Here is a 27,297-nt window from a genome sequence, read left to right as displayed (position 1 = left end):
CACCTTTGTGTTTCTCCCTTAAGAGTATCTTTTTTTGGTCTCATATGAATGTCTAAAAACCTGTATAATTTATCATGTCCCAGTATATTTTAGATCTAGCAAACACATATGGGAGAAAACATGTATCATTTGTCTCCCTGAGCTTGGCTTACCTCACTTAACATGCTTTGTTTTAGGTCTATCCACTTCAATGTCAATTACATATTATTCTAACGGCTGTGTAAGTTCCATTGTGTATAGGTACCACATCCATTTGGATTTACTCATCTATTGTAGGGCATCTGGGCTGTTTTCATGACTTGGCCTATTGTGAATAGTGCAGCAATGAACATGGATGTGCAAGTGTCTTTATTGTATCCTGGCTTGTGATGGGCCAGGTCTTCTTGAAAGAAGAGGAAAGACTATGCTAGGCAGAAATGGTAGAAGATATTTCCTAAGAGAGATCAAGAGGTGAAAGAGGGCAGCTTGAGTTTGGAGAGAAATGACTCTCGGTGCCGGTGTAAAGAACAGAGACTTAGAGGTCAGATTGGAGGTGAAGGGTACAAGTATTTCTCTAACGTAATCAATGCCTGGAAGCTCCTTATTTGCAGAGGGGGCACTGGATGCCCACAGAAGGCCACCTACCCACCAGTTGCCACTTTCCCAGGTGACTCTGTGCAGAGGTCTCCTGAGAGTGTTTTAGGTGAGAGAAGTTATGGCCCCTTCCTTTTTCAGGGGAAGGCAAGACATTTTCTTGGCACCATTTACATGGAAATCTGGACACTTCCTGCCATGACATGAGGCCTTTCTATCTCCAGAGGGCTCAGACTTAGAGCCAAGGAAATCCTCATCCAAAGGTCCCCTTGCCTATTCATTGCCCATAGGACCTTGGGTAAATCATCAACCTTCTCCAATCTTCTGTGAGTTGCTGTGCAAATGAAGTGATGCCCAAGGTACTGCCCATTCTCCTAGCGCATGTAACCCTCAGAGAGCAGGACTCAGCCTCGTTTCTGTTATATCATGTGACCTGACTGAATGATCCCAGACTCCTGGTGTGTGCTGGGAAACCTGGAATAAAAATGAGTTGCCTTTCTTCCCTGTGTTTTTCTGCCTCTTATTTTCTTTCCTTTATTCCTTCCTGTCATCTCAGTCTTATTTTGTTTTGGCCTCTCCCTCACTGTCATCAATTCCCTTATCCCCTCCTTTCTCTTTATATTCTACTCTCTTCCTTTCTTACCTTCACTGGGTTGAATACTGTTTCCATTTAATTCCACTTGAAGCCTGTGAATCTATTTATATTTGAAAATAGGATCTTTGTGAAGGCAAATCAAATTCAGATGAGGTTATATTACATTAGCATGGGCCCTAAGTTCAGTGTGGCCAGTGTCCTTATGAAAAGCAAGACATTAAGCTGGGCCTCTGTGATGTACACCTCTAATCCTAGCTCCTCAGGAGGCTGAGATCTGAGGATCACAGTTTAAAGCTGGCCGGGGCAAGAATGTCCCTAAGACTTTTTTTTTGGGGGGGGTCTGGTTGTGGAGCCTGAACTCTGGGCCTGGGTGCTGTCCCTCAGCTCTTCAGCTCAAGGCTAGTGCTCTACCACTTGAGCCACAGCGCCACTTCTGGCTTTTTTCTTTTTGCTTATGTGGTGCTGAGTAATCGAACCCAGGGCCTCGAGCATGCAAGGCAAGCGCTTTACCACTGAGCCACCTTCCCAGCCCCTGTCCCTAAGACTTTTACTTCCAATTAACTACTAAAAAGCTAGAAATGGCACTGTGGCTTAGTGGTAGAACACTAGCCTTGAGCACAAAAGTTCAAGGACAGTGCACAGACCCTGAATTCAAGCTCCAAGACCACACACACACACACACACACACACACACACACACAGTGGAGATATTCAGATCCAGACATACCAGGACTATGCCACCTAACAGCAGGAATTGGGGTGATGCTGCTATTGCACATGGGGAATCATCAAGGATTTTGACAACCACCAGGAGCCAGCAAAGCATCATAGAGCAGATTCTCCTTAAAAATCTTCAAGGTGGAATCAACCCTGCTATGTCTTGATTTCAGCCACACAGCTTCTCCAGAACATCGAGATCATTCCTGAGGTTTGAAGTCATGTAGTTGTGATTCTCTGTTGGGACAGTCCTGGGAAGTTAAGTCCGCTCCCTATTCATTGTCTGGAGTGATTGACGGGAAGGTGGCCACTCCCAACCCATCCCTCCCCCTGGAGGCCGGCTAAGTATGCTTGTTCTGTTTCTGGTTTGCCTTCACACAATCAAGAAACACATGTGCAGCCTTTGAGAAAAGTGCAACAAATGGAAAGCATCAAGGTGTGGAGGCTCATGGAGACTCACCGGAGGGAAGGAGGAGAAACGATTGGCTGGAAACTGAGATTCTTTTCCATTGCATGAATAAATGCACTGTCAACCCCTGCTCCCCCTCAAAAACCCATGTCCTAGGGTCAGACACATGGGACAGGTAACATAAGGGCTGGGGGGAGGGGGACTCCATCTCCAGGTGCTGTAGTAGCTATTTGATATTCAGGAATTCTCTGTTGCTCTTATTTATTTGCTTACTGGCAGTACTGGGGTTTGAACTCAGAACTTCATGCTTGCTAGGTAGGTATTCTTGTCCTGTGAGTCATGCCCACAAGCCCTTTTTACCTTAATCATTTTGCAGATAGTGTAATACATTTTTGTCTGGGCTCTCTTCTGGCTGTGGTCCTCCTACTATGCTTTCTATGTAGCTGGGGTTATAGGTGTGACAAGTATTACTCCTGACTGGTTGGTTGAGGTGAGGTCTCATTAATTTTTCCCTGGGTTGGCCTTGAAGGGACATCCTTTTCACCCTTTCCCTCTCAGGTCTGCTTTGAACACCTCTACCTCTCTACCTGTCCCTCCCCCTCCATCCCCTCCACCTTACATAAACTTCTGCTCCCCTCAAAACAAAGCCACCAGATTGCTTAGCTTCCTCTCTTGGGTTTCTTTTGTGTCTAGTCTTTCCATCCACCTAACTTCTTACTGCCACGGAAGCTACCTCCCTCCCCCCCTCCTCCCCAAGCCCTGCCAATGGCACAGTCCCTCTGCCCTTTTCAAGGGCTTGTATACAGAACTGGAGAGCGTGCAACAATAAAAAAAAAGTTTCATGAAGTTAGCAAGGGAGACCCAACAGGGAAGGCCTCACAAAGAGGAAGTTCATGCCAGTTCTTCCTGCCTCCTACCTCAGGATGCCATGGGCTTCAGGGGCTCTACAACCAACAGCTCTGGTTAGGGAGACTCCCCAACCTTGCCAGAACCATGGGAACCCCAAAGCTCTTGTTTTCATTGTCAAGAGAAGAGACAGTGAGTAGAGAAGAGACAGTTGAGGTGGTAGCTGAGTTGTATCTGCTGGGGTGCCATGGGATCATCACATGGAACCGGGGGGAAGATGGTTCCAGAAGCTTGGGGGCCTGTGTTCTCAGTATAGGCCTCCTGTGGGCTTTTCCAGCCTGCAGTATGCATCCTGCCCCATGGTCAGTGAGCTGTTTTTGGTTTTCAAAGTTAAATACCATAATTAGTACTAATGAAACGGATTGGAGACCGTAGATGAGAGAGGGTTTTCAAACGCTCCCCACTCCTCCCGGTGACTGAACTTCAAACATTCCCCCTTTCTTAAATCATGGGGTGTAATTAATTCTTATACAAGCTCCTTACATGCTGGGGAGACCCAAGAAGAGGGCTATGGGATACATTTATAAGTTTATTTAGGGTAGAATGGAGGGAAGGAAGCCATTACACCTGTGGAAATTCCTTTAAGAAAATACTACCACACACAAAGACCACAAACAACGCCCCTGGAAGAGTCCTCTGAAGATTTTGTTTTGAAAGCTGTTCCCTGCCCTGGGTCAGCAAGAAGGAAAGAAGGGCTCAGCACTAAGGGGGAGGAGGGAATGGTCCCCCATGGTGGCTCCCATCACCCACCCACGTCTGCTGTCTTTCCCCTTCAGGAAGTTCCGGTGCCTCCTCTCAGCTCCAAAGCTACATCTAGACTTTTAAATAGTAAACATTCGTTATCCTTACACTCATGAATGGTTTTTCAAAAAGAAAGAAAAAAGCTAAAGAAGGCAGAGAGTCTATATATGACACAATCTGTGTGTGTGTGTGGGGGGGTGGTGTGGAGAGGAAGGAGGGGCTGCATAAGATTTATTTTTATAAACATCTTAATAAGACAGGCTGATTTCAATGTCTGGCTGTCAATAGCATCTGATGTTTTCAACTCCAGAATGACCCAAGTTTGGAGTGGTTGCTATGCAGTAAGGGTTTCTGGGGCCTCTCTTTGCTGGCTTGAATTCCTGCTTTCTTTTTGTTTCCCCCAAGCAATATTTATATATATTGCTTAGACTTTGCATGCCAGACCCTTCCTTTGCTCGATTTCTGCCTTTTCACCCTGGTGATCGTTGGGCCAGTCTGCCTGCCCAGAAGGACACCTGATGGAGAAGCTGACATCGGCTTTCTGGTTTCCTTCCTTAGTCAACTCACAGCCCTGCAGCTTCACAGATGTTCTCCCTGGGTTTGTTTTGATAGCCTGTTTTAAAAACAGTCCATATCCACCAACTGTTCAGATAATAATATTCCAAGTGGCAAGCAACTGTGATTATTTCCAGTGCTGTTTACTCTGACAAGCACAGCTCAGCTGGAAAATATTGAGCCAGGGGGAATTCCCCTTTCTTGCTCTTCTAATTGTGGCCCACATTTGCCACAAGGAAGTCTCATTTTCAGCTTTCGCTCACATGTGAGCCCTGTGTTCCCTGGGGAGGACAGGAAGAAGAAAGAACATCAGATGGAAGACATGTCATATGGGCATTACTGGCACCAGCAATCAGCCTCTGAAGCCAGCCTACTTCACTACCAACACCTAGAGAGAATTTTTAGCTCCTGCTGAAACATTAAGGAAAGGGCTGGGATCCCCAAATCCCCTTGTGAGCATGTTCTCCCCCCACCAATGACCTAAAGATCTCTCGTTAGGCCCCATCTCTTAGAATTTCTGCCACTTCCCTAATAGCATCACAGGCTGGGCACTAGATGGACCTCTGCTCATTATTGTTATTATTATTGTTATTATTATTTAGGGTTGGTTATTTCTTTACTTTTTTTTTTTTTGAGGTCCAAGACCTAAAAGTGGTACCTGCCACTTTTGCTCAGTGGCTAGTGCTCTACCAACTGAATCATAATTCCACTCACCACATGGACTTTTGGGGGGAACTCAAGACCCAAACTACAGAACATAAGAAGTGCTTGTTGGATGAATGAAAGAACTATTCAGTTGTGTTGAGCTTGTAATACACATTTCTCTAATAACATTTGGTTTTGCATAAATTTAGTATTTATATCAGATCTCTTTTCACCCATATTTGCCACAAACTTTGGTGAAGAAATTAATTCTTTTTTTTTTTCAGCAGGTCGTGGGACTTAAACTCTGGGCCTGGGCGATGTCCTTCAGCTCTTCGGCTCAAGGCTAGCGCTCTACCACTTTGAGCCACAGCGCCACTTCCAGCTTTCTTCTGCTTATGTGATGCTGAGGAATTGAACCCAGGCCTCATGCATGCAAGGCAAACACTCTACCCCTGAGCCACTTTCCCAGCTGGTGAAGAAATTAACTTGAGGAAGTTTTCTCCATTGTTTAGACTCACGGGATGGTGAAGCAGGAATTCTCAGGTGTGTGCAAGTCAGAAAGACACTTTCTGTCCCACTGTCTTGTCAATGATGGCCAAGAGCTTTGAATTTTCTGGGATGTGTTAGTATGGGGTGGGTGCAAAGGAAGGTCTGGGTAAGGAAGCTTTGGGCTCCATCCCTCATTTAAACAGATCACCTGTGTTTATTTCTATTTTACATCTTAGTGGCCTGGGAGGTGCCATGTATATGTATATCTGTCCTCTTTACCTGGGATACACACACACACATATTTATATATTTTGTTAGTACTGGGCATTGAACTTGGCCTCACACTTTCTAGGCAGGTGCTGAACCACCAGAGTCACAAATCCAGCCCTTTTTGCTTTAGTTTTTCAGGTAAGGTCTTGAGTTTTTTTGTCTTTGCCAGGCTTGGGCTCTGATCTTCCTACCTACACCTCCTTTAGGACTGGGATTACAGGTATATATATATTTCTTTTTAAATGAAAAACATATATTTCTTTTTAAATGAAAAACAAAAACATGGATACAGTCTAAGAAGGTTAAAAAAATCCAAAAATAAATGAACAGAAATTCCCCCTCTAAACTTATTTGGAGTAATCTTTTTTTTTTTTTCTTTGAAGGCACATTGGGCATCTTTCAATTCAGAACAATAACCCTGTGACAAAGAATGACAGGTTTAGAAAGCCAAGGACAGAGTGGGAAACTGGTAGTGTGCAGACCAGGATATAGCATCTCATACAAAAGTACCCTAGGTGGGTTGATGCAGCAGATAAAGACTCCAGGGGCAGTGATCTGATGGAAGGGACCAGGTGGGAATGCTCCTGGACATTCTTCTCTTAGCCTGGTTTTGTAGATCTCCAAGGCCCTCCCCAGCTCTCACATTCTGAGACTCTGTGACTCAGCTGGCAGCCCAAGGAGCAGTCACCAGGGGAAATGCTGCCTGCACACTTATTCTAGGGTTGGATATTTAAAGAGATATCTCGGAAGTGCTTGGGGAGGGAGGGGGAGCTGCAGACCCGGCTTTGCTTTAAACAGTTATGGATATCCTGTCCTGATCTCTCTGTCCACAAAGAATAAATTTCTTCCCCTAAGTATCTGACGTGGGTCCAGCTCATTGTGTGTGTCTCCCTGGCTCTGGGCTATGCATCTCGGGAGGAAGCAGGTGGCCCATAGTGAGACGCATGCCCAGCTGTCATTCAGCCCCTCCGTGGTCCGGATCCAAGTGTGACCTTGCTCCCTGCAAGAAAAGCTTGGCATGGCCCCTTGGGCTGATGGGGGGGGCGTGGAACTCAGCCATGCTGGGGTTCACTGGGCCACCTGGGCCTGGGGCTGACTCTCCACCTGGGGTGAGAAGAATGGAGCTCTCTGGACCCTCGGGGGTCCTGGCATAGGTGGCAGTCATGGGGCCCCGGGGGACACTTGGGCAGCACAGTCTTCCTCTTCCTGCCTGGCTGTTTTCACTGGCTCAGGAAACGCCAGCTGAAAGCTGGAATCTTTGTTCCCAGCTCCCTGCGTCATTTTGACTATTTGAATGGCCACACTGGGCTGCTTTTTAGGGAGGTGGCTCTTTTGTCACTTTTCTCATTCCGGATGTTGTTTGCAATAGGTTTCCTCACAGTCTGTCTGCTGCCTTTGTCCCCCCCCCCCTTTCCCTCCCTCCAGTGCAGAACTGAGTCTGAATCAGTGAGCTGGAGCCACAGTGCTGTGTGAGGGGGCACCGTTTGCATTTTTCTCTTAGGATATTTATTGTTCTTATTTCTGCTCTCCCAGGTCTCTGTGTCTACATGCTCATTATAGCACATAGCCGGAATTTAGGGAATAATATAGATGATGCAGGAGGAAAATTTGTTCTACTGGCCTGAGACTTACCATTAGCATTGTGGTGATAATGGTCTTGTTTTGCTTGAGTGCTTAAGTTGGATGCCTGTAGCAGTGTTTCACACCTCTGTAAGCTCTCCTTGGGCCATGCCACCAGCAAAACAGAGATTGATGTTAATCTGGGTTGAAGAGGAAAGCACATATAGGAAAACTGAATGTAGAAGAGAATCCAGTCTATTTTGAAAAAGTCTGGAAGGGTGGGATTGTGGGAAACTTTTTTTTTCTTTTGCTTCTATTGTTTGCATATTTTTCAGTAACAAATAGGTGAAGAGGCAGAGTGATCTGGTGATCCAAAAACAGGCTCAGGTAGTAAACAGCCTGGTTCCATCTTGTCAATAACTAATAAGTTGTTTAGCCATCGTGTGCCTCAGTTTCCCTTTGTCTAAAATGCAGATCATAATGCTTTGGTGCCAGGTGAAAATCAGATGAAACAGTAGCCACTGTGGTTTTAACATTCACATTGTGATCCTAAAAATTCTGCGATGAGCTGGATTGATTCTCTCCCCTTAAATTCACATATAGAAGTCTTAACCCCCAGGACCACAGAATGTGACTGAATTCATCATTATTCTAGTACTATAACAAAACATTGGAGACAATTAACTTATAGAGAAGTTCATTTTGGCTCACAGTTTTGGAAGTTCTTGTCTAAGATGAGCTGGGGGACTATTGCTTTGGGCCTCTGGTGACGGCGCTGGATAACAAAAAAATCGTGGAGAGCTAGTCGTGGAGCTAATTGCTTAATGTTTGGCCAGGAAGCCAAAGAGAAAGGGAGAACCTAGTGTCCCATAATCCTCTTCAGCAGCAATGACCTGAGGATCTCCCTCTAGGACCTGCCTCTTACAGTTTTTACCACCTTCCAGGAGGGCCACTTTGAGAACAAAGCGTACAACATGTGTGTCTCTGGGAAATTCAACACCCAAACTATAGTGGTGACTCTATTTGAAGAGGGAGGTGGCTCTTTTTTTTTGGTCTTGGAGCTTGAACTCAGGGCCTGGGCACTGTCCTTGAGCCCTGCTGTGTTCAAAGCTACCACTTGCTCTACCACTTGAACCATAGTGCCACTTCCATTTTTTTCTGTTTATGGGGTACTGAGGAATCGAAGCTAGGGCTTCATGTATGCTAGGCAAGCACTCTACCACTAAGCCACCTTCCCAGCCCCTGAAGAGAGGATCTTTAAAGAGGTAATTCAGATAAAATAAAGTCACTGCCACAGAGCTTAACCTAATGTGCTTGTGTCCTTGCAAGAACAAAAAGAAGACATTGTGGGACCTTGCATGAAGAGGAAAGGCCAGGTAAGGACATAGGAGAAGGTACTATTCACAAGCCAGAGAGAGACACAGAGAGTAAGAGGGGGCAGGCCTTAAGGGAAAACAAACCTCCCAACACCTTGATCCTAGACTCCTACCCTCCAGAATGATAAGAATATAAATTACTATTGTTTAAGCAACTGGGCCACCAAATTATTATAAAAGATGACTGCTGCCAGGTGCCTGTGGCTCATGCCTATAATCCTAGCTACTCAGAGGACTGAGATCTATAGTAGAGTGCTAGTATTGAGCAAAAAAGCTCAGGGACAGTGAGTAGTCCTTGAGTTTAAGCCCAGGACCAGCACACACACACACACACACACACACACACACACACATTTGTTGCTTTGTATTCACATAAGAAATTGATTTGATTTGTAATCATATGCATTTGTTTGATAGGTACAACAATATAAATGTATTAATGTCAGTGATAGTATCTATTACTAAAGGAGCTCTTTGTTATGGAAGCTCTAGCAAACTAATACTCATCCTTAACAAGCACCTAGGTGTCACTGTTGGTCAAGGTCCAGCATTCTTCCCTAAGTTCCTTATCATCTAAGGCCAGTGCAGAGTTGTACAAGTGCAAGAAAAACCTCTGATACAGGCTGAGCAGTTCCTGCCCGTCCCTGGAGCCTCCCTTCTCTTTCCCAGGGAGCAATGTGGTGTCTTTGACACCCAGTCCCCCTCCTGCCTGATAGCCCTGTTTCTCCCTCAACTCCATCGAGAAGCAGTTGCTCCTTCTTTAGAAGCATTGGCCAGACATTTTCCCACACATGCCCTCTTGTGTGTACTTGAGTGAAGTGATTTTCCCCGCCCCCATCCCAGCCCCACAGGACTTCAGTGAGTTTTCATGCATGCTGTAAATGGACCACTAATGTGGGATTTTCAGTTTCAAGACGTGGATGGGAAAGGAGGCTGCTGGGGGGATGTATGAGCAGTCTCCTTGAGTCATGAAAGTACAGCCAGTCCACAGAAAAAGAGGCTTTTAGATATAATATATTTGATATCTATAATATATAATGTGTATTATAGATGTTATATATATATATATATATATATATATATATATGCTGGTGTATTAAGAATCTCACCATATATCTTAGAGTGACTTGGAATTCACTGTGAAGGCCAGATGGGCCTCAAATTGTTTCTCTTACTGCTTTAGCCTCTCAAGTGCTGGGACTACAAGCTAGTATCATCATGTCTCCTTTTAATTTTTGTAGCTAAGCAAGGCACCTTATGTGCTAAGTCAGCCCATCCTCATCCCTATTTTCTCAGGAGACAGTCTTATAAATCTAGCTAATAACTCTCATTTCATTTCCCAAAACCCCATTAGAGGAAAATTATAATGAAGCTCAAATACTCACTGGGTTATTCATGGGGAAGACCTTTGGCTTTTGAAGAATGCCTTTTAGGTGGCTGGATCAATCTTGTGGCACATTACAACACAGCCTTGCTGAGGTCTGCAGTAGATTCCTGGTCCCCCAGTACTGTGTCTCACACATGAGATACAATGAGCAAGGTAAGCCATGCCATCTAGTAATATGGGTTACCTTTATTGGAAGAGGCAGCAAGCAGTGTCTGCTGGGAAAGGCCTGCTGGCCGCACCTGATAAAACCTCAGGCCCCTTTGCTCTGCGCCAGGGCTCTGAAGGTTGCAGGTGAACTTTTCTGTTTGGGCTGGCTTTGAACAATGAATCTCAGATCTCATCTTCTTTAGTAGCTGGGATTATAGGTGTGAGCACCAGCTTGCAGCCTGTCACTCATTTCCTAACCCTAATCCAGCATCCTGCCAGGTCATACATAAAGCTGGGTATTTCCTTTGTCCTTCAGGAAGAGAGTCACAATATATTAGAAGGACACTAACATTGTGAAATCTTGCACATCACATATGCCATGTACTATTATTCTAACTGCTTTATGAATATTAGTTCTTTTAATGCTCCCAAGGACCTATTCCTGTGGGGGAGCTGAAGTACAAGACGGCTTAGCAAACTCGCCCCGGATGTAGTTAGACAGACATTTGCTTTCAGGCAGTTATGCAGTAGATCCCACTGAGCCTGCCATTCCAGAGCCAGCACATTCTGGACTCCTCTATCCACAGGTGGGGCAGCACCTGCTGCCCCAGGCTCCCTGCTCCCTGCACTTCCTTCACACCAATGGGAGCCAGGGACCTGCATGTCCTCCCACTGCTTTGATCCAGAGCTATCCTTCTTGAAAACAACAGCTTGACGAAAGTTCTGCATGTTGTAAGAGCAGCAGATCATACCCCCAGGCACAGTCACGTGGCTGAATCCTAAAGACAGAAGCATTTCCCAGAGAAAGTGACCTTGTCTTGCTAGAAGCACTCAGATCCCATCGATAAAGAGAAACTTCCTTTCCACTTTACCTCATTCAGATTCCTCCACAAGGCCTTACTTTACTACCACTGCTCCCCACAGTCATTCCCATCACAGAAGATAAGTAGGTATCCCTTGTAGAAGAATGAAATGATTTATTCTTCTAAATACCAAATCCCTAATTTGGGGGAGAGGGGGAGGGAGACAGATAGAGAAAAAAGAGCAAAAATCAGAGAAAGACAGAGAGAAAGACACACAGAGAGACAGAGACAGAGAATAGAAAGGCAATAGAAATAGAATAGGAAGGGGGAGAGTTGTAAATACGACAGATGGAGATCCCACATATTACGCGTGTTCAGTTTCTATCATGGTAACATCTTACACAAGGAAACCAGGAGGCTGATGTTAGCACAACTGTCATATGTGTGTGTGTGTGTGTGTGTGTGTAGGGTGTGTACATGCATGCTGGTCCATCACACATGTACAATTATGTGACCATTGCTGCAAGCAAGACTCAGAGCTACTCTATTACTACAAAGATCACCCTTCTGCCTTTCATTCCTAACCCTAGGCAACTGCTGGTCTGGTCTCCATCTCTTTATTATTGCCAGTCTGAGAATGTTATATAAATAGATCATAGGCCACTTACTTGGAATGTAATTATTGATATGTTAGGGCCTGAAACTACCATTTTATTTCTTTATTTTTTTCTGTTTTGTCCCTCTATGTTGGCTATTTCTATGTTCATGTTACTGTGGGTAACATGACTGTTCTTACAGCATTTCATTTGGTTTATATAGTGCTTTTGAGTGTATCTCATTGTATAGATTTTTATAGTAGTTGCTCTAGGTATTATTATATACATAATTTGTTATAGTCTATTGGTGTTGGGATTTTACCAGTTTAAGTAAAATGAGAAACTTTCTCTCCTTTGGACTCTCCCCCCCCCCCCTTCGTTGGTTGTGGGGCCTGAACTCTGGGCCTGGGCGTTGTCCCTCAGCTCTTCAGCTTAAGGCTAGCACTCTATCACTTGAGCCACAGTGCCACTTCCAGCCTTTTCTGCTTCTGTGGTGCTGAGGAATCGAACCCAAGGCCTCATGTGTGCAAGGCAAGTGCTCTACCACTGAGCCACCTTCCCAGCCCCACTCTCTCTTGTTTATAATAAATTTGTTTAAAATATTTCCCCTGCATACATTTAGATTATAAAAAATGATAAGCTTTGCTTCTTGTCTTTTCTTATTCTTTTTCTTTTCTTTTTGCTGGGGATTGAACTCAGCCCTGGGTGGTATACCTGAGTTTCTTTTGGTCAAGGCTAGCACTCTACCACTTGAGGCCCAGTGCCATTTCTGGCTTTTTCTGTGTATGTGGTACTGAGGAATTGAATCCAGGGCTTATACATGGTAAGCAAGCACTCTACCACTAAGCCACATTCACAGCCTGATAAGCTTTACTTCTTCCAATTGAGAAAATTTAGGGGCTTATTGAATTTAGCTTACTTAGTCTCTTTCCATCATTTATTCTTCTTTCTAGATGTTCCAGGCATTTTTTCTTTAATCATTTTCTCTTTGTTTTAGAACTCCATTTAGAGTCAGGTATGGTGTTACACACCTCTAATCTCAGCTACTCAGGAGTGGAGACAAGAAGATGGTGAGTTTGAGGCCAGCCTGGGCAATGTTAGTGAGATCTGTGTAAAAAATAAAATACGCACAAAAGGGTTATGGTATGGCTTCAGTGATAAAGTACTTGTGTAGAAAGTACAAGGCCTAAGGTCCAATCCCTTGTACCTCTGAGAGAGAAGAAAAAGAATATCTTTTAGCTATGTATATTAAGGCTAGGTTTATTCAATAAGGATTCTCGGTTATTTATCTGAAAACATCTCTTGTCTTCTTCACTGAGAGATATTTTAATGAATATAGACCTCTGGGTTGAATTTTTTTTCTTTCAACACTTGAAGAATAAAATTCCACTGTCATTTTAATGGTTTCCTCTCCCACCCCCAGCCCGCAAAGCAATGTTTCACTTATCACTTTCCACTTTGTTGTTTTGTTTTGTTTTTGTTTTCAGTTTCAGAAGTGTGTCCCTGTTGTGTTTCAGTTTGGACCTTTGACCTGATCCTGTTTGGGCTTTGTTCAGCTTCTTGGATGCCTTTTGCTAAATTTTGGGAATTTCATCTAGCCATATTTCTTCTAGTACTTACCTGCCCCACCTCCTTTTTTCTCTCATTCTGGCAGTGTGACATTATGAAAGTTAAATCTTTTATTATAGTTATATATAATTATATATTATATTACATATATGTAATATAATATACATATAATATGTTCTTCCTTGTTAAGACTGGATAGTTTCTACTGTTCTATTGTCAAGTTTATTTCCCTTTCCCTTTGCTCTCTCCATTCTGTGCCTGAGCCCATCCACTAAGTTTTAAAATTTTCAATCATCATATTTGGTTTCAGTTTTAAAGTTTCCATTCAAAGCTCATTCTTTTTAAATGTTTTTGTAATCATGTATTGAAAATTGTTTAGCTAGTTGTTCCTTGAAACATTTTTTTATGAAAAACACTATAGGATGTGCTCTTGATTTGGATGCAGTGTAAAGAGCCTGTAAATGTGTTTTATTCCACTTCCCAACTCCAGGTTATCCTAGAACTCCACTGAGTTATTTATTCTTGCATCAGAAAACTAGATAGGATCTAGTTTGGATCCATCTAGAATGGATCTGATGAGTTTAATGATAAGCAATTAACATTCTCAGTTACTGTTTCTTCTGGGACAGTTTGAAAACTCATCTGTAAGTCTAATACATTGTTGTTTAAACTTTCTTTTAAACTTGTCTATTCAGATAATTTGTTTTTTTTATAACTTAACAACAATAACAACAACAACAACAAGAATTTTCTCTTGAGTTCCTTATATATTCTGGATCTGAATCCCTGGACACAAATATTCTTAAATGCCTGTCAATAGGATTCTCAATCTTTGCCAATTCTGTGTCATGCTGGGCAAGCCATCAATATTCAGTTAGCCAGTTCCCAACTCTGCCTTAAGCTTTACTTCATGCATGTTTTGCAGGTGCTCAAGCTAAAGGTGTCCATTCAGAGACCTCTCAATTCTCTGAGCAGGTGCACAAACCGCTCATGCCCTGGCTTTCTAGACTATAAAGGATCTGCTAGAGCTTTGCAGAACTTCTGATTAGCATCTCATTTCCTAGCTTTACCTTAAAAACTTTTTGGTTAGCCTCTTGCTTGCTTTAGTTATTACCTACTGCCTCAGGCAGCTGTGACATTCAAACAGTTGCTGCTGATTATTTTTGATAAGCACTCCCAGGGAAATCACTGCTTACACTGGGTGAGGAATAAAACTTCTCAAGAGTAAAGACAAGTCTTGGACAGGGGTGTGGCTCAGTGGGAGAGTGCTTGCCAAGCACATGATGGCCTGAGTTCCATCCTCAGCACTGAAAAAGCATCTTGCAAGTGGGGTTTCTCCAGGGAGCCATCTGACAGGTGTGAGGATGGAAAGTTAAAGGGTCTCTGTTCTGCCCTTTTCAGTGGCTGCCAACCTGCTGCTTCTCACTGCAACTGCAAGCTGATGGCTTCCAAAACTATTGTGAAGCTCAGGAGGAAGAGATGAGATGAAAAGAAGTTAGAACAGTATAGAGCTCATGGTTTCCACCAGGATTTTGTTTTTTAAAATTTAAATGAAAAAAATCCTTGATACCTCAAAAACATTATATATGTACCTATACTTTAATATGTCTATATAAAATGTGTATATTTATGTGTATATATGAGATGCTTTCCATATGTGTATGTGTTGTGTCATATTTAAATGGAAGACAGCACATCTACCTCTGCAAACATTTGCATTTCCTTGATAAGGGTATGAGGTGGGGACCTCCACAGACACAGAGACTGCTAGATTGTGTTGTGTTCAATGCCTCCTAGATGATACAGCCAAACCTCTTTGGGCTTTTTCAGACAACCAAAGATACTTCAAGTTCCAGGCCAGATCGAGCCAATAGCTACCCTAAAAGTGGGAAAATGGCAGATAGGAATTTTTCCAGAGTATATTTCATGGATTGCTGGTTGAGGAGCATTCCCTTAGCAACTGGGGGAAATGCTTTGTTTTCTGTTTTCTTCTAGGGAAACACATTACAGTGCATGTTAGCACATTAAAGCTCTGAGAAGTCCTGCGAGTAAGAAAATGCAAAATTCTGAGTCTATTTAACATGGTATTTCTTAATCTCCACTGGTTGTAGAAGCCCTTTTTCTTATGGACAGCCAAATTTGGAGTGAGGTCTCTTAGAAGTGTCACTAAGTCCTTACTGCTATTTACTCTCTTCCCTTATTCTGGTCATATCCAATATGGCGGCTTTTTCATATGGATGCTCCAAAGGCAGCAGTAGTACTGAACTCTTGAAATAAAAAACCTGAAGACTTCAGTTAAACACATAGTAAGGCGCTCTAGACAAACCCAGATGTCACATATCTCTTGTGCCAATGTGCTTTAAAGATCCCAAACAGCTTGTGATTTCTTAGATACTTGAGAGGTTCCTTCCACTATCTTCTCTCAGAATTTCTGAAGTGTGTTCAGTGTGAAGACCACAATCATCCTCACCTCCCAGGATTGTGATGAGCTCACGTAATACAGCTCATGTATGTCAATTGCTGGAAGAGTTCCTGGTACACAGTGAACTTTCTGTGCACTAGCAATTCTTGGCCTGAAGACATTTTTTTTTATTGGCTCATGTTGTATTCATTCCCATTAAATTCCTATTATACTATAATCCTAGTACTGATATATTATTTTATCTTTTAAATCAATAGTCAAAAGTGAAGCAACATGATTGCAGAATGTATGCAAACACTTTCTGTGTTTCCATCTCTCACACACACTCCACTGTCTGAATTCATTGATTCACATTGATGTCTTAGGCCTGAGGTTCCCAGTAAAGCCCCCACCCATGAAATATGGGTTCAAACGATGAGAGAAGGAAATAACAGAGTTTTTCTTTGGGAAGGGGAGAGAGGAACAAGTGTATGTGTGTGTGTGTGTGTGTGTGCGTGTGCGCGCGTGTGTGCATGTGCATGTGCAAACATACAGGATTCTTGTTCAGTAAACATCCCAATTATTTTCACAGGAACAACATAGAACACTCCAAGGGCAACTATTCTCATGGAAGGAAAGCAGCAGCCATTGGTCTCCAGAAATCTCCTGAAGCACACATCATATAGTAGATAATGCTGCAGCACGCGGCAGGAGAGAAAGGATGCAGGCAAATCAGTGCCATTGCTCCTGAAGTAGATGCTGGCTGGGAATGTGATGTTCCCTGACTCCCGCTTCCCACCTCTGAGGAGACAAAATGACAGGTTCAGAGTTTCCTGATCTCTCAGCCTTTTCTCCTTCCTTTCATTTCCACCTGAAACAGCAGAGAACCACCTTCCTTGAAGAAGTAGCCATTGGAAATGGCCAATTGGACATTCTTTCTGGTTAATTGGAGATAAGAGTTTCACAGATTTTCCTGTTAGGGTGCCTTTGAACTATGATCCTTAGATCTCAGCCTCCTAAGTAGCTAGGATTACAAGTGTGAGCCACCAGTGCCTAGCCAGGCTGACATTTTCAAACAGCAAAGGAGAGCCCTTGTCTTACTGGAAGCTAGAATTGAAGCCTTTCTAAGGCAGTACCCTGGAACTAACTGAGTTACATAGTGCTAGGCAGCCTTGGGTATTCACGCAGCATGTCGGATACACGTGTCACAAATAAATAAAAGCTCCTTCAGAAATATCAGGGTGACAAAAGAAAAAGAAACTGGGGCACCATTCCTTTTTAAAAAAAATTTCCCCCTAAATAAGAGAAAAGCTTCAATCAGAAATGCAGTCATGCTCTGAACTAGAAGTTCTCTCTCTTCCCTGTAACCCTATACCCCAGAACAACTCTGAACTCTTCCACGGTCCAGCCCCAACTCATCAGTACCTGGCCACCTGGGCAGGGTAGAAGCCTGGCATCCGTCATCACTAGGGAACAGACGGCACATGAGGCTGGGTCTCTGTGAGCAGTCTGACATCTCACAAATAGAAAAGAAACAGGTCCAATTTAAAATGTGTCATGGCTTTTGTGTCCAGGCTAGCAGGGGACAACTAAATGAACACTAGGCCCTGTGCCAGGGAGGCCAGGGAAATGATAAGCTGCCTGCTAAGGGCTTGCCCAGCTCTGTATTTTCCAGACACTTGTGGGACTGGTTGTATCCACAGCTCAGATATTGTGTGTAGTGCCAAGTTCTCCCTGGAGAACTGCTGATGGTCCCCATGTTCCGTGGCTGATGGAATCCAGCCCTGTGCCTTTGCTACGCTGGGCTCTGGTTACCCAGGCTGCCTCTCAAGATAAGGTATATACCTTAATTAGTTCTAGAAAAAGTCCCCACAGCCAATCTGGGCTTTTCTGGAAAGCCAAAACTGGGTTTCCAGGAGGATCTGTTTCAAGTCTCAGCTCCAGCCTGGCTCCAATCCTGGAGGACATGAGGATGGGGTTTCTTTGTGTCCAGTGGAAGATACCAACGCCTGTGTGAGAAAGAGGTCATCCAGACGGAACAAACCATTTCATCTTTTCTTTACTTGAAAGGTGAGGCCAGAGAGGACCAAGCCCTGGGTCTCTTAACTCATTGCTTGTCCTGAGCATTCTAATCACAAAAGGCCTCAAGAAAGACAGAAGTTGCAGCTTAATGTGATGCATTCCCAGAGCAGTGACCTCCCATAATGCTTTGGTTATGGGCTGATCACTTCTGAGCTAGGCTCTAGGTACACTCTGCTGTGGAGCCTGAACTGGGATTTACTCTGCAGGCTAAATCTACCTCCACCTGCTCTAACACCCAAGCCTCAGCCAGTCTCACTCCTTATAAATAGCACACGCCTAAGCCAAACGCTGAATTACATTAGACTTAAAATAGACACCCAGTCAACACTTGCTTCACTGCTCATGGTCACTAATGCTCCACATTATCAGTGGCCCCTTCTCTTCTTTCCAAAGCTTTCTTACTTGAACTGAACCAGAAGGTTTTTTCTTTTAGGCTTTATTGGTTTCTCTATTGTGCTTCGTGGTTTTGAAGGGGTGTTTGATAAATATTGGCAGTGAGCTGCCCCTCCCCAGCTGGTATGTGTGAGACAAAAGCTCTGTCCCTTGAAAAGCCCCAGGAGCTAACAATGTGGCTGTGACCCCTCAGCCCTGTGGTGCTAGGCTCTGATTCCAAACTGTAACCCTCCATAATCACACAACACATTCTCCAGCTTCTCTGTGGCTGAAAATATTCTTCTCCCCTTACTGAGCTTATTGAACTTGGTCTTTCAGCCATGGCTGGCTAGAGTAGACTGTGTAAGTGAGTGTATGCATTTGAGTTTTCAACAAATACTGGTGAAATACTGACATAATGTCTGGAGGCGTCTTCTGTGTTGGGGGAAACAAAAGGCACAGCTGTAGTTTCTATTCTGGAAGTATTGGTTGTTCAACACTGTGAGGAGAAATAGTCTTCTGTCATTTGATAGTTTACCCATCTAGTCATTTATGCAAGCTTTAATAAGGTCTCTTTTCTCTGCCAGAGACTATACAAGGACATTATGAATCCAAAGTTGGATGTTAGGACAGGAGCTTGCAGCCCATAGACAACATTAGAGAAACCAATGTGTCACAGTGCTCACAGAGGACTGTGTGTCCTAACATGTAGGCATCCAGGGGGAGCACCCAGGAGAGTCATCAGCCATAAACAACACCAACCAAGTCTCTGGAGCTGAGTTTTTCAAGACTAGGTGGTAGATGAAAGATGGCAAGAGTCTTGGCTACTTCCATTGAATTATTTTCCATTATTATTCTAATTATATTCCATTGCATAATGGAATATATGATTCCACTATATTCCAATATTATTCTTCCATTGAAGAATTCCACAATCTAAGATGGCCTTAATGTCATGCATCATAATGCAGAACTCATGCTGAATTATCAAAGCGAGGAAGAGGAAGCCTTGTTGCATCTACTTCCTGGTTCTAGGAACCAGATGGTATATAGGTACTCCGGTTGGCAGTCCCCGATGAAACTAGCCTTTGAGTCACCCCACCAAGGCAATGAAGTTAGCTCAGACCCTCAGGTCCAACTGTCTTTTGGTGAATATCATCATCAAGTGACTTCTGCTGATAGCTTGAAGACTAGGAGAATTGTTTGATGGAACCCTGCCCAAATTTTTTATGAGTTTTAAAATACAGGGAGGGAGTCTCAGGCATTGAGGCCAGTGCAAATAGAGTCCTGTGAACTTGTTTAAGTTAATGAGGGCAGGAAGGGTTTGGGATGTCTTCTTGGTCACTAGGCCTAATGTTGACTTCTGCTCAGCTCTGAAAGCATTTATTCTCCAGGGAAATTTCTTTTTACCATCATAAGTCATCATTCACTCTATCCACACTTCCTACATCATCATTCATTTCACTATAAGGCACACTATTTCACTATTAGCCCCACAGACAACAACAAAAAAAGGTGAGACTTTGCTTCAACACAATAGATATATTAAGGAACAATCTAAACATAAAATTTACATTTATTAGGCACTGGTGTTTCACACATATAATCTTAGTTACTTAGGAGGCTGCGATCTGAGAATCAAGTTTGAAGCCATACCAAACAAGGATGTCCATGAGAATCTTATCTTCAGTTAACCACCAAAAAGCTGGAAGTGGACCTGTGGTTCAAGTAGTAGAGCTCTACCTTTGTGCAAACAAGGTCAAGGACAGCATCCAGGTCCTGAGTTCAAGTGCCACGACTGGCACACACATCAAACAATTACTTTTATACACATATATTTTATTGACAAACACATAACAAGCTAGATGAATGCAGAAGACAATATCTAGCTGAATTAGCTGCATAGGGCACACCTTACACATCTACAAGGAATGCCAGTTACCAGGTACCAGGAACCACATTCCTTGGCATATGGTGTTAATAACTTTCCATCAATTTCTCTGTTAAGTACTCTTCTATTTCCACAAGCGAACTTCAGGTCTTAGTCAGGTATAGCACCATACATTTTGTAGTAGTTATGTGTTTAATCATTTATGTGGCTAATACCCAGTGTTATGGGATGAATGTGCTATCTCCCCAATTCAGATGTGGAAACCTTACTCTCCAATGAGAGATGGCATTTAGAGATGGGCCTTCTGGAAAGTAATTAGGTCATCTAGGGTAGACCCCCTAGTAGAATCAGCACCCCTGTAAGAGACACAAAGAGTTGCAGACAAAGAACTGAATTTGCCAAGCAACTTGATCATGGATATCCAGCCTCTAGAATGGGAGCAAAACAAATGTTTGTGGTTGAAAACGCCCCAGTCTATGGTATGATGGTTATAGTAGCTCAAGCTAAAACACTGTGTTTGAGAAACTAGAACAGACCCAGCCCTGCGCTTTATATCCCCTATTCCTGTCCTGACCTACTCTGCGGCCTTCTTCCCAGTACATGAGTGAGAAAGATATGGTGGAATTGGAGCAGGAACCCTGGTCCACGTGAGTACTGACTCACAGGCCGATAGCATGCTGGGCTTCGCTCATGTAGTGCTGGTCATCTTTCCTTTCCAGGCCTCTCAGCTGGGTGGCCTGGCTTGTATGCTCACTTCCTGGCAGAACACTGCTCTTCTGAGCCTCTTTCCTCTTTCTGTGAGACTCAAAGGCAAGATGCCTGCCTCTTATCCTCATGTGTGTCATCGGTGTGTGGTACAGGGCCTGGCACCTGCCTGAGCCTTATAAATGCCTCCAGAACTGGACTCATCTGTTCAGGAGGCTTGGTGATAGTGAGCAGGTAGAAGGAGCAAGCTTCTGGGAGGAGAGGCAGAGACAGGCTCAACAGGACTGGCAACAGCCTCTATAATACACTCACAGCTAAGCAAGCTCCTGCCCCGTGGAATTCCAGGGTTCCTTCCCAAAGATCTGATCAGAAACTAAGGATGCTATGTCCTGAGGCCTGAAGACTATAATCCCTAAGCTTGCTGAGTGTGAGGAGGGTATATTCCTCTTCTTTACTCTTCTTCACTGGGCCCAGTGGAGCTTCAGAGCTGTCCTGGCCCTTCCTGGACTCCAGGAAACCCCCACTCAGTATGGCACCTGTAAGAATCTGTGTCACAATGTGATGACCTGCAGTTACTCATGCTCCTGTAAGTGCACCTTGGTGACAATGCTTCACTCACCACTGGGTGCTAGCATGGGCAGATCCTAACTTGAAAATAGATTGTGTTTAAGGTTAATTGTAAGTGGCCATATATATGAGCCTGGGAACATATATATGAACATGGAACACATATATGAATATGGGAATATATAGGTATATCTACATATATAGGTATATTATTTCTCTAGATTCTGACTAATGGTTCCTCTAGATGTAGCAATATTGTGACATGCTGCCTAGATCCCCCTTCAGGAATGAAGGATTTTTCCCTAATTGCTAAGGTTGCTAATTGGAGATTTCCTCTGCAGAAGAAAGCTGTTTCTTCATCTCCTGTTATGGCTGTCTGCACCCAGTTCTTTTTCAGCATGAGTTCATAAAGACCTGCTACTGTGCACCAACTCAGAGCAACTCGAAAGAACTTCCCTGGCTATGTGTAGTGGTTCACCCTTGTCATCCCAGCTATTCAGGAGGTAGGATGGAAGACTGTGGTTTGAGGCCAGCCTAGGGAAGATCCTTATCTTGACAAACAAGCTTGGCATAGTGGTATACTTCTAAAATCCCTGCATCTAGGACATGGAGGTAGGAGAATTGTGGTCTGAGGTTGACCTTGGACAAAAGGTCCAAGACCCTATCTGAAAAGGGCTGGAGGTAAGGCTCAAGTGGTAGGGCATCTGCTTAGCAAGCTCAAGTCTCTGAAAACAAATCCCAGTACTACTACTAAAAAAGAAAAAGCAAGTCTTGTCTAGCTCCAGAACACACTGTGATTGGCATTCTGAGCCCCAACACAACCTATTTTCCCTCCTCTCTCTTGCTTGAGTACTCCCTGATAAACACAGTGCTCCCTCATCTCTGTTTGAAAGAGCCCCTGCCTGTGAGCGTATGTGATGCAGAAATCAGCAATGCTGTGCGTGGGAGAGTGGTCTTGTGCACTGACCATTAGACACATTTCCATGCGGTTCCCTGTCTTCGGGATCTGGGCCGCTTTAGGGTCCCGGCTGCCTTGGTTGTTCTCCAGTGTTTTCCAACAGTTGTTCTTTGTCTCTCATTCAGCTTTTATGATTGTTCTCAGTGGGGAATTAATTTGATATCATTCTCTCCATCAGAGCTGGAAACAGACCCTGCCGATGATTCTAATTCTCAGAAGCCAGAAGGAGCAATGATGGAAACTATTGCTGTGGTCTTAGTTCTGTTTAACAAAGAGCTGTTGATCCGAGATACAGGAATGATGTGAAATGGATGAGAAAATGGCCCAGTTGTCTCAGGCTCTGCAGCAGCCAGGAAGGAAGACAGACATGTGCCTGGACTTTAGATTTAAATCTCCCAAGGAATAGAAAGATCCCAGGGAAAAATAAGCAAAAGGGGAGAAATTCTGACACACTCATGACAAAATATGTCAAAGAAGAGAACAAGAAGAAATATAAAAAATAGTTTGGATGTGCTGGTGTGCTTTCCAGAACATAGAATATAAATAATAAATAATGGTCAATATTTGGGCAATAACAACAACAGGAGACAGCTGGGCTGAGTGAAATTTAACAGGCTGAGATTTTATAAGACAATGTATTTACCCAGATCCTAATAGCCTAACTTCACAAGGGCCAAGGATAAAAATCAGTCTTAGAAATACTACAGTATAAGTCTTTCTAATGGATGAGTGAAATTCCATTGTGTATATCACATTTTTTTTATCTGTTTGTCCATCAAGGGGCATCTGGGCTGATTCCATTCTTTGGCTATGGTGAAGAATGCTGTAATAAACATGGTTGTGCTGGTGGCTTGATTGTATGCTGTATCCTGGTGTGCAATCTTTTTGGTACATGCTCAGGAATGGAGTTGCTGCATCATCGGGTAGTTCTGTGTTTAAGTTGTTGAGTAACCTCCACATTGCTTTCCAGAGTGGCTGAATAAGTTTACATTCCCACCAACAGTGTATTGGGGTTCCCTTTTGGTTGCATTCTTGTTAGCATCTGTTAGTGTTTGTTTTCTGGGGTGAGATGTAAAGAAATGGAAATACATGGAAAAAAATGTGTTCAGTGAAATAAGTCAGGCCCAGAGACACAAGGGATATATGTTTTCTCTTGTTCGTGGAAGCAAGATTTTACTTACACACTTACACATCAATATTTTGGGTGGTATATAAATGTATACAAAGTGTATGCACTGAAATATGGTAGATTCATGGGAGAATTCAAATACCGGAATTCCTTAGAAAGACAAAATTAAAGTTCAGCAGAATAAAACACTAGGGAATGGTTACTTGAAATGGGTAGGTTGGGCTCAAGGGGAAAGGGATGGACAAATGAAGAGAAGAAGAGGGGGAGAAAACAGTCAAGAATGCAATGTATATTCTACAAAATTAAGAACTGTGAGGGAAAGGGTGTAGAGAAGAGATGGGTGTGAATGTTGAGAGGATGACACTAATTAAGAAACATCGTATTCACCAACTGCTTTGTTAAATGGCAACTCATTTGTAGAACTACTTAAAGATAATAAAATTAAAAAAATCACTCTTAGGTGGGGCACTGGTGGCTCATGCCTATAATTCTAAGATCACAGTTCAAAGCCAGCCCAGGCAGACAAATCTGAGAGACTCTTGTCTCCAATTTCCCAGCAAAATGCTTGAACTGGAGGTGTGACACAAATGGCAGAGCACCAGTTGTGATTGGAGAAAGCTAAATGAGATTACAAGACCCTACGTTCAAAGCCTTGCACGTGAGCGTGCACACACATGTGCTCACACACACACACACACTCACACACACACTCATCCCAGTCTTAGCAAACTTTCAGGTGAAAGTCACACAAGCAAAACACCATAAGCCCTTTATTCTTTATTTATTCTTTAATTTTTTATTACTTATATCTAGGTAGTTGTAAGGAGGAATTGCCATTCAACAAAGCAGGTTTTATGCTACAACATGTCTTGATCAATGTCACCTTCTGTTAAGCCCTGTATCTAAATGCAGCATGGATTATAACCTTATCATCTAAACTAAATATTTAAATGACATGAAGAGAAGTTATAGTGTCCTGAGAGAAGGAGGCCTGGTAACCGCTGTCAGATCCTCAGACCTGCCACACGTGATTGCATCCTTCCAAGGCCCCATTGTGGTCTCAGTGAGTGGTACAGTCCCTTGGGAGGTGACTAAGCCATGGGGGACTTTATCCTCAGGAATGGGATAAATGCTCTCCTTACATTGTCATGTAAGAACTCAGCAAGGGATGCCGTCTTGACACAGCCCTCCCTCACTGGACACTAAGGTCTCTGTGCATTGTTTGTGGATTTCCCAGCCTTCTCAGCAGCTGGAGTGGACTAAGGCCAACCTTGGCTGCTACTATCACAAGTAGGCTGTATTCAGAACAGAGCAACCAAGATGGTGAAAAGAATGGACTCCAGGAGGCTTCTGAGCAATTCGACGTGGGGGTATTATGGGCATTGTCCTCAAGTCTGTATTTGGCTCATGGGGTAAAGAGACTTTTACAATTTTCCCTTCATGTTATAAGAGATAGACCGAGGGAGAGATTTAGAATTCAATAATACAACTTGGGATTTTATTTTATTTCTTTATTGATGCTTGGGATAGAACCTAGGGCCTGGCTGATGCTGTAATTGAACTATCTCTGTTCACTTCCTGGAAGAATTTTGAAAACTTAGAACTGGCTCCTTTATAAAAGTTGTGATGTTCAGGAGAGGCAGGGGACTAAAGGTCATCCAGGTGGCTGACAGATGGAGGAGGGAAAGCAATACTTTTGCTGGCCTCATTGTTGAGGTTTGAAACAGTTAGGCACTGGTGGCTCATGCCTGTAATCCTAGCTACTCAAAAGGCTGAGACATGGAGGGTTGACATTTGAAGCCAGCCTGAACAGAAATGTCAGTAATAGTCCATCCAATGAACCAGTAAAATGCTAGACTGGAGGCGTGGTTTAAGTGGTAGAATGCCAGATGTGAACAAGAAGCTGAGCTAGAGCTCAGGGTTCTGAATTCAAGCCCCAGGTACTGGCACATGCATGCATGCATGTATGCACACACACACACACATGTGCGCGCATACACACACCATTTGAGGCAACAGTAATGTTTAGGAGCTCTTACATGAAAAGTCAGATTTCTGACTTCCTTGGAAAAGTTGGAAGATAGGTGAATACTTACCTTCTTTTCTACATGTCAACTAATCAGTCAGATGATCACACACACACACACACACACACACACACACACACACACACACAGTGCTAGTCCTGGGGTTTAAACTCTTGGCCTGGGCACTGTCCCTTAGCTTCTTTTGCTCAAGGCTAGCACTCTACCACTTGAGCCACAGCTTCACTTCTGGCCTTTTCTGTGATTGGTTGGAGATAAGAATTTCATGGACTTTCTTGTCCCGGCTGGCTTGAAACAACAATCCTCAGATCTCAGCCTCCTGAGTAGCTAAGGTCACAGGCGGGAACTACTGGCATCTGGCTAGATCAACACATCTTGTTGTCCCTTTTATCCCAGACTGTGTTTCCCAATTCTCCAAATTTCCCGCTCACATTGTGTATCTTCATGAAACCAGTTAACTCCTTTATGTGACCTGAGTTTCCGGCTGCTGTAGGTACTGGAATCTCAACCCCTTATTGTAGAGGAGACTCAAATACTGAGAGCAACCCCCATCCACAGACTCACTACTTCCCCCACGGGGACTGCCCCTCCCACTGCGGAGCCTCTTCTGGGTCACCTTACCTTATTTCAGCCTAGAGTGACAGCTGACCCTAGGGTTGACAATGACCTGTAATAGGGCTTAGCATAGCAAAAATGAACTAAATCATTTATATTTTCAGTCTGAGCTTGGGGTTACTGGGGGCCTTGGGTTTGCTAGGCAAGTGCTCTATCACTACAGTCAAGCGACCAGTCCTTTTGCTTGTGGTTTTGTTTTTCAGATAGAGTCTCATACTAGCGTTACTGGCTTAGGCCACAAACTTCCTATATCCACCTCCCGAGAGCTGGGATTATAGGCTTGAACAACCAAAGCCCAGCCTTTCCTGAGCTTTTAAAACAAAGAAATGCAGTGGGAACCAGCAAGGCTAAATCAATGATGAGTCAGGGAAAATTGAAATTATGAAGCATCTAAAACAAACAGTTGTGTGTGTGTGTGTGTGTGTGTGTGTGTATGTGTGTGTGTGTGTGTGTGCTGGTCCTTGGGCTGTCCTTGAGCTTCTGTGTTCAAGGCTACTATTTAAGGCTATTTAAGCTATAGCTCTACTTCTGGCCTTTAGCTGGTTCCTTGGAGATAAGAGTCTCACGGCTTTATTGCCCAGGCTTACTTCAAACTGTGACCCTCAGATCTCAGCCTCCTGAGTAGTTAGGATTACAGGCATGAGCTACCAATGCCCAGATTCAACCAGTTAATTTTGAGAGAGAGTGGGAGGGAGTAGGAGAATACAGTTAGGGCAGAGATGGCTTAGGAGACAAAGTATGGCTGAGACAGATAAACCAAGCTGCTGATGTTGAGAGTTGTTATGGTTCCTTACAGGTTTTTGGTTTTGTTTGTTTGTTTGTTTGTTTTAGTTTTAGCGTTAGCTCCAGATCAGTCTGTGATCTACAAATTAAGCTTAAGGATTTAACCTCCAAGGGATGACCACTGACCCCAGGTAACCCAGGCAGATTGTGTTAAGTTAGCAGACGTGGTAGGAAGCCATCTCTAAGACTTTTTCCTCCTGCAACAAAGGTATGCATATAATTTTACAGCCATAACATGCAAGGATTTTGAGATCTAATTTGATCACATTATCATATTCTTAGCCAGAAAAAAATAGCATGTAGGTAAACCTCTCTGCTTTCTTATATACATCTGTCAGCTCTAATCAGGCAACCTTCACTTAAGTGATAGAAAACTACTCAGAGCTTGCCATCAGACTTGTGAACTTGAAG

The sequence above is a fragment of the Dipodomys ordii genome, unplaced genomic scaffold, assembly GCF_000151885.1.
Source record: "Dipodomys ordii isolate 6190 unplaced genomic scaffold, Dord_2.0 Scaffold24, whole genome shotgun sequence".
In the NCBI taxonomy this organism is placed as follows: domain Eukaryota; kingdom Metazoa; phylum Chordata; class Mammalia; order Rodentia; family Heteromyidae; genus Dipodomys; species Dipodomys ordii.
The sequence above is the reverse complement of the archived record's forward strand: the minus strand, read 5'-3'. Positions refer to the sequence as shown.